Genomic DNA, 8,888 nt, shown 5'->3' with positions numbered 1-8,888 from the left:
CTGCAACTTGTATCCAACAGGATACATTCGGAGACGCGCGCCAAAAACACCCTTTGCACGGAGACATCACCCACCTCCTCGTGCACTGCTGCATGCATACAATAACCGACACACACACAGTCTAATAATAATAAATAATAATAAATAAGAGTCCACCTGGACGCATGGCTTGCATGAACAACCCAAACTTTGCCATCCGAAAAGTTAACAGCATCACGACATTAGTTAATTTATGAATATTAACAACGTTTGTCTTTCTGTATCCAAGGTATAATATTCTGAAAATCAATAAAATGTTTACATCTGAGTAATTCCATGCAAATAGAAGTGATAAATGAATATCAAATCACTTACAGACTTTTCTTGTTTTATGATCCGTAAGAGGAAAATTCACAAGAGTATAGTCCGATTGGTTGAAGTTTGCTTTAGAGAACCTTCTCCTTAGTCTCTGTGCATCCACCTGATCAGAAGCGATCACTGGCTGCTCATAGGAGGAGACGCGCTTTTTATGGTGTGCACAAGGGTTTTCCCCGAGACTCAGTGGAGGCACACTGTAAAAAATAACCATCCCGAAAAAGACATGTCAATCACATCAACTAAGAATTCTGTTTATAAAAGAGCGGTTGACATTTTTATTTATGGAATTATTACTTAACATGAACACTATTGTGCATGTTTGTTTATTTGTGAAATGACGTTTGAATATCACGAATAGAGGTGGACAAAGCAAATCTACGCAGTTGACAAGCCTCTTATTCTTCAAACAGCAAAATAAACTCATGTCAACCAAAGTGACTTGCACTGTAAACAACTGATCTCATCTCTGCATATGTAAAGATCATTCCCCCGTACCGAACAAAAAAACAAAACAAGTTGAAGACCCTACAGGATCAAATGTATAAATTAAGTTAGGTTGAGTTGGATATTTCTTACAGCATTTAGGCGCATGCGCCGCTCCCAGCCTCTTTCGGCAGTAGTAGTTTCCGAGAAATCACGTGGTTGAATGCAAGAAGGAAGTTAATGACAACACGGGTTGATCGATTGCACTGTCTTGCAGCACGTACCCCTCACACCTGAATGAGCCTTCATGAGACTTTGTATTTCACACACGATAGTTCTTCAGACTTTGCAACGTTTTAATATGCGCAGGTATTGCCAGTCATACATTGTAGACTTTTATTTTTAAGGATGAAGTAAAAGGCTACATCAAGACACGGCTATGGTTTTATTATTATATGTTAATGTGTCATATAGGCCCACAGTCCACAGTTATAACTATATTAATAATAATACTTTACATTTTTAGTATTAGGCAAATACAGACCAGTGATATAATCTTTAAAATAAATATGTAGTTTGGAGATGCAAAGTCTGCAAAGTGCACCTTCTTAAAATAATAATAAGCAAATATATTTGCAAATAGCCTATTTAACCACACACACGCACGTAAACGGGAGCATTTATCCTCCAGATACTAAGGTCAACCCAAGACCGGCATGATAAACATGTGCACGGGACCAGCCCTTTAGAATAAACAGCAACCAAGCTGAGAAGTGCAGGCATTTACAAGAAACGATGTAGTAATTACAGTCACCAGCAGGGGCAGTGTTGTACGCGGTTGTGGGCCGTGCAGTGGCCTCTGTTGATCTGAAACGGCCACTGTCACAACGCTAGAGGAGCAGTAGTGAGGAAGCAGCAGCTGTGTGGGAGCACTTCATGCGGCAGCCTTTACAGTCGTTATCATTCACGGGCTATAGCCATGTGTGATAATAATCCCAAAGAGCTGATCAAATGTTTCACAAGGAATGAAAGAATGCACAAAACGGCAAGCTGGTAAATGATAAAAGCACACGTTTGCCGCCTTGCGGTTCAACTAATGGATTATGTTTAGGTTATAGGCTATAGGATTTTTAATTCCGGGGCTCTTTTCACGTGTTGTCGCTAATGGCCTAAATACGGAAGCTCTTAATATATTACAGCATCAGTGCACTGCACACACAGCTCGCTTTGGGGATTTGGGAACCCCCACACCGGTGTTGTCAGCGCCACCGTCCCTGTCCATTTAGGGGCTTCCCGCGTACTGTGTTTACGTGCTCGCGCCGGCTGCGCGCGTGTGATTAGCGGGCCCGAGCCCGCGCGCGACTGAAAGGGAATGGCAGGGAGTTTTCCGGCGGAGTTTTTCACCGGTAGTTAATCTGTGGGATTTCCCAGTGAAGACAGAAATCTGGATTCGTAGGGGAAAATCATCCCAATTTTCCCACCGAGTGTTACTGTCAACTACCTGAGGATGAATGACAGCAGTGCGGAGAGAAACAGAGGGATTCTGGGATCTCACTGGAGTGGCCGTTCCAAAACAGCTGTGTCTCTCAGATTAGCATTTTATGTTGTGTTTATAGAAGGCTAAATGTTTATCACAAATAAATTATTTTAAAAGGGCTCGAATTATTTTTGTCATGCAGCTAAAAAGTATAAAGGTAACACTTTATATTAAGGGTCTGTGATAATTTCCTGGGGAATTTTTCGTTTTTTAAATTCGGCTTTAATTTTGATTAAAGAAAAAAAAGGATTTTTCTTGAAAGAAAGGTATACTGTCTCCATTGTCTCTGTAATTAATAGCAAATATGTAGCTCAAACCAGTTAATTTAAGTGAATTCCTGAACTTTTGAACTTTTCCCCAAGCTTCTTTGAGCTTGTAACTCTAGTGGGGAAAGGGAGGGAGAAAAGAAGGTCAAGAAGAGGTAAACACAAGAGATAAAAGAGTAATAAAAATATATTATTGCAACAGATTGTAAACAAATAACAGATGTGATTTGGAATTTCCCTTACATGACACAAACAGCCTCACGCCAATTAGACACAAATTACATCATATCTGTAGGTTTCAGCCAACTGGCCTGCTGGTGCAGCATTTTGCCTGAGTGATATTAAAGTATAGCACCACCATCAGTCCAATATGTATACTGTCTGTTGGAGCCACAACACACAATTCATCAAGAGCACACAGGGATTATGGTCATAAAAGTAACCATTAGCAGGTAATATCCTTTTGTATGTAAATATAACAATATGCCATTGCAAACAGGAAAAATGAAATGGTTTGAAATTAGTAATACTCAATACTCAAGTAAAGTACAAGTGTCTCAAAATTGTATCTTTAGGGTGTAAAAGGGAGGCAGGATCACAAGGTTAAAGAACAACCTAAGATCTGGAGGAAGCAATGCAAGTGTTGGCCTCTCAGCTTGAGCCTCTCTCTTGTTCCCTCACCTGTTGTCATCTCCCCATTTTCACACTTTGGTATTTATCTCTGCCTTAACTGTCACCTGTGCCCCATTCTGCCGTAACTTCAACTCTGTCTAAGAGGTTAATCTCTCTAACCTCTCCTGCAATAAAACACAGACTGTCCATCGAATGTGCAGTACCCATGAAACTAAGGCAACATTGCGGTGAGGTAAAACATTTGATTGGAGCATTATAAAGATTTAGTTTAGTTCTCTGAGTTGGTACTTTAGTCCTAAATGAAAACATGGTTACTAATTAAACCCTGGGTTAAAGCAGAAACAGGGAGGCAGCAGGAAAATACCCTCTGAACATACAGTCACCGGGTCAAAGTGATGCCATGCTTCTGATGGCTGCTTCTTATCTTTAGTGCTGTAAAATATATATGGTAAGATAAAGATACTGGAGGCAGACAGACATGTTTTTGTACAATCTATAAATTTCACTTTCCATTTACGGTCATACCAACATCATACTTAATCTATTGCCTTCCAAAGACATTTGCACACATATATTTTCAGGTTATTTGCCCTCTTAGCACAAGTGGAAACCTGCTTATCCTCTTGGCTGATTTTACAATTCCCCTTATCCACACATCTTAAAAGACCTCTGACTAACCCACTCAAGTTTTATTTATTTGTTTGGATTTCCCTTGCTAGCTCTTCAAACTCTGCCAAGAAAAGGCTTTAATGCTTCCTTTCTTAGCTCCTTTAGCGCAAGCTACTGGACCATCCTGACAGGAGATAATGCTGTCCCACTTCTCCCTTCCCAATTCTTTACAGCCGCAACATTAAAAGATACCATAGAACTCAGCTGTTTCGAAAACAATCATATTGGGATTCATGTCGATAAATATGAGTGGAGAGGGGGGTGAGTGTTAGCAGTCATTGTCAATGTGACAACCATTTTGTATCACTTTCGGGACTGATAGCCTCTATTCCTTTCTTTATTTCTTATTTAATTCCAACCTTGGTTAAGAAGTTATAATTTTCCACTTTTTTATAGTCTCCATGAAACATCAAGGTATCAACACACAGGATTAAGTATTTAAGATGTGCTTTTTGCGGTCCTTTTGAAATATAGTTTCACCACGGCACGCATAATTACGTTGTGTAAGTTGACGGGGGCGGCTGTGGCTCAGTGGTAGAGCGGTTGCCTGCCAATTGGAAGGTTGGTGGTTCGATCCCCGCCCCTGCAGTCATTGTCGAAGTGTCCTTGGGCAAGACACTGAACCCCGAGTTGCCCCCGGTGCTGCGCATCGGAGTGTGAATATGTATGACTGTTATCTGATGAGCAGGTGGCACCTTGTACGGCCGCCCTGGCCACAGTGTATGAATGTGTGTGAATGGTGAATGTTTCCTGTAGATGTAAAAGCGCTTTGAGCAGTTGTTAAGACTGGAAAAGCGCTATATAAATACAGCACATTTACATTTAAGTGCAGTTGGATTCTCGTACAACACAGTGGTTGTCTTTTCCTAAACCCTTATGATTTCTCCTTCACACCTTTCCTTGACCTCATGACATTTTCTATTGAGGTAAGGTGTTTAGAAAAAGACAGGAAGTAGTTTTAGCCATGCTAGGCTACAGTAGTAGAAGGCTAAGGCCCTGGTAGCTCACCTGGTCGAGCTTGTCCTCCATATACCAAGGCTTAGTCCTTACCGGGTTCATCTCCGACCTGCTGCGCTTTGCTCCCCAATTTCTTGTTTTCAACTATCCTATCAAAAAAGCCTGAAATATAATTTTCAGTTCAGACTTAGTTTAGTCGTATTGAAATATCAATAGAATGATGATGCAGAATGATGCAGTTTAAAAACATAAATTTACACTGTGTACATGCGCATAAATCAAACTACAAACCTAGGACATTTCACTTACTTGCTGATAAAATATAAGAATAATATTAGGACTAAGGACAGTTAGCCATGCTTTATGTAGGAAAATTACATTTTGACCTTGAAACATAAAGAATCCCCAATGTATTCCCATCCTCTGTTATGTGTCCCTTGTGACCCTTGACCTTAACCTAAACCTACCATTTCTGTAACAACATGAGAACATTTAAAGGGGTGATAGAATGCAAAACCGATTTTACCTTGTCATAGGTGAATAACGACTCTACTTTTCTGTTCAGTTTGGATGCTACGTCTAAAAGCACTATACTACTTCGCCGTGTCAGTAGGTCAAATGTTATCTGGAACTACTATCTGCTGATTGATCTGACTTTGAGATTATTACCTTCTTAAATGTAGTAATATGTAAAATTACACTACGGTACAGTACATCTTACCTTGGCAGGTGTTTGTGGAAACTGTGCACAAATGCCCCAGGAGAGAAGAATATGTTGCCAATAAATACCTCAGTAATAAACTAGATCATAACTCAAGCTACTTTAGTGCGTTCTGCTCATTCACATTATGAAATAACAACACTCATGGTTTTGTTTTTACAGGTCATGAAAAGAATGAACCGGTTCCTGAGGAGATAAACCTTATGACTCACCATCCTGGCCTTCATCCGCTGGGCCTCAATAAATATTCTTTGCAAAATGCAATGAATATTTACAGAGTTGACCATGGCCAGTTGAGAATCAGAGGGATGGAAAGGTGAGGCCAATGTGATACCACTGTTAGCAGTTCTATAACAATACCCATTGATTATTGGTTCAGCATTATTACAAAAACACAGTATTATCAAGACAACAAAATGAAAAACTTTATTTAGTTTAAAAACAATCATTACTCTGAAATCTAAAAGATAAAAAATGTGGTTGTCCACTACACCCTGTTCTCTTGGCAGGCCATGCAGACCCAGGGCCTATAGGACTTGGTGAGCTGGTGCTGGGTTTTCTTGGTAGAAGTGTTTGTGTCGTGATCCCCTCTTGTGTCATGCTGCGTATACGGAGGGAGTTTCTGGAGGCTTCAGGGCAGTATGTCGGGTTGGGTGTCTGTCGAGCTGAGCACACAGGTCCTGGTGCACATGAATCTGCCGGACTGCTTCCAGATAAGGAAGGGGGTCATGGAGGATCTCCTCAAACACCAGTCTCATCCGGTCTAAGACATAGCCTGTTGTGTCTGAAAAGTCCTTTTTAGCACCTATACCATTGCACATTCAGATTTGTTGTTTGAAGTGTGTGAAAAGTTATGTTTAGTGCCTATATGATGCACATTTTTATTTTTTGTTTGTAATAAAAAATATATTTAAACTTACAAATTGTTGGCTCTGTCTTCACTTGTGTGACGGTGTAACCTCCCCTTTTGGCCTTTGGGAACAGACGTCTGTACATTAGTTTCCCCTTGGCTGTCTTCCATTGTGGCTGCAAGATACAACCTGAAACAAAAAACATAAATTTTGTAACATAACTGTATTACCTTTTACACACACCAAGCAAAATACTCCAGTTAACTCACAGCAAAAGCAGTTGCTAAACCTCTAAGCTGTGCCAAAGCTGTACTCTAACCAGTGTTGTTACAAGTGCCTTACAGTTAGACCAGCTTAAAACGAAAGATTTACATTTAGACGGCCGGCAATTAGGCCTGATGTCTCATCCTTCACTGAAAAAACCATTTTCTGCAGACAATTTGTCCCCCATTTACATTTGCCTTTCTAAAGACTTGTATTGTGTGATGACGACGTTCATAGGGCGTGTAATGCCTGCAAAAGGCATCTTCAACACAGTCTAGCATTCAGCGATACCTGTGTATACAAACACATTCCTACCCATTGTCCAAATTATTTTCACCACCTCCCACAAAAGAAATGCAATTGATTGAGATCAGCCAATCAGTGATAATCCAGATGAATAGTTCTATTCCTACTAGAAATAGTTCACTAATGTGTTGGGAATGTATCCCATATTTGATAAAAGTCCCTCATCATCATGGTAACATTGTAGATAACACTGCTCGCTAAATCCTACCCAGTCACAATGCTACACAAACCATAAGACGTCTGTGTTGTAAGAATAAGTAGAAAGGTTACCTTGTATGATATGTGAGGTCTTAATGTCTTATGAGACAGTTGTGTCCTCCTAGATGCCACACTGGAAGCATCTGTTTAGCAAGCTGCATCTTTCGTGTCTTGACTTTCTTCTGATGTGCTCTGAAATAAAAAAAACTGCAAATCAATACATTGCAGTCTATATACACACCGTTTTCACGAGATTGACTCGATATCATATGAAATGATAACGTTTCTAGTTCTGTTGTCGAAGCAAACGGGATGCTATAGCTAGCTAGCTAGCTAGCTGAGTAACGTTACAGCTTAACGCTAGCTCGCAACCAAACTATCAGGATTCTACTCAGCTGCAGTTAGCTTTCTTGCTGAAATATGTTGGGATTAAATATATTCATATCATGTGTGCTCATGAACATCATTATATTCACGTAGTGTATTATATTAATCATGTGTGTTAAATTCATTATAATTTGAGCTAAAGAGCAAAAGCATTACACATAGTCTGCTTGGTTTCAGTGTGATAGTTCATAAGTTTACTGTGACCTTTTGATAAGTTGTTGGTAAATGTCCAACCATAGCTCTGCCTGAGTGAGTCTAATTCTGAAAAGCCTGCCAAGGGTGGTTAGGAACACGTCCTGTGTTGGGTGAAGGTCCTCTCCAGTAGAAGTCTGAGACTGTTATTATTTTGCAGGCCAAGCTCGCTAGGCACTAACCTTCTGAAGACAAAACACAGCGCACAAACATGTCATGTGGTAGCAAATGAACTGCCCCTGTGCACAAAAGATCATGCAGAAGGGAAAAGAGTTAGACAAACTTAGGGAGAGCTATGGATGCATAATTCTCTTTAACCTTGTCTCTGGAATATTCCATGGTAATAAACGTTCTTTTATCCAACCTACGGACTTGAACCCTTCTTCCTCAAAGAATCTAGAAGGGCAGGATGTCGCTCCAACAAATACCATAAAAATTAGCCTGCCAAAGTGGACAAACATGCATCGTAAACTATAGATGGAGCTACATGACAACACAGGGTATTGATTCGAATGGAACAGTTAGGAAAATGAAACGTTAGCCCCTTTGCCATTACATCAACACACATTCAGCCTATGCTAGCTACAGGATACGTTAGCATTGCTAATGTTACTGTTAGCGACGAAATCATACTTACAGCTTGTGGTTGGGATGACCAGACAGTCGGAACAACAACCACAGCGTAGCAAATCCTGCTTTAAATTGTCCGAAGTTTTGAATCTGGGATCTCCTTATAAACTGCAGCCATGCCCAGTGTTCGCTTCCTTGGGAAGGCTATGAGAAGTGTTTCTGCATTTGCAACCTGGTTCATTGTCAATATCCTGGAAAATTTCCAAACTTTCTTCTTAGTAAATCGTCAGAGTACCGGAGCAGCGTTCTCAGTCGGAGATCTAATCAACCTAACGCCCGCAACATTAGGAGCTGGTCTCAGGTCAGGGGCTGGTGTTAAATGTTGGGGCTGGACCGTTCTCTTATACGTCCATGGGCGTGACAAAGCTAAGGTTCTGAGATCCTGACGTCATTTTGGTTGTGGAAAAAAAAAAAAAAAAAAAAAGTGGGATTTTCCGAGGAAAGGCATGTCAATGGGATTTAAAGCTTCTATGTATGTTCTATTACCCACCGAAACT

This window comes from Etheostoma spectabile, chromosome 13 (genome assembly GCF_008692095.1).
Source record: "Etheostoma spectabile isolate EspeVRDwgs_2016 chromosome 13, UIUC_Espe_1.0, whole genome shotgun sequence".
NCBI classification, from domain to species: domain Eukaryota; kingdom Metazoa; phylum Chordata; class Actinopteri; order Perciformes; family Percidae; genus Etheostoma; species Etheostoma spectabile.
This window is presented reverse-complemented; position numbering follows the sequence as displayed.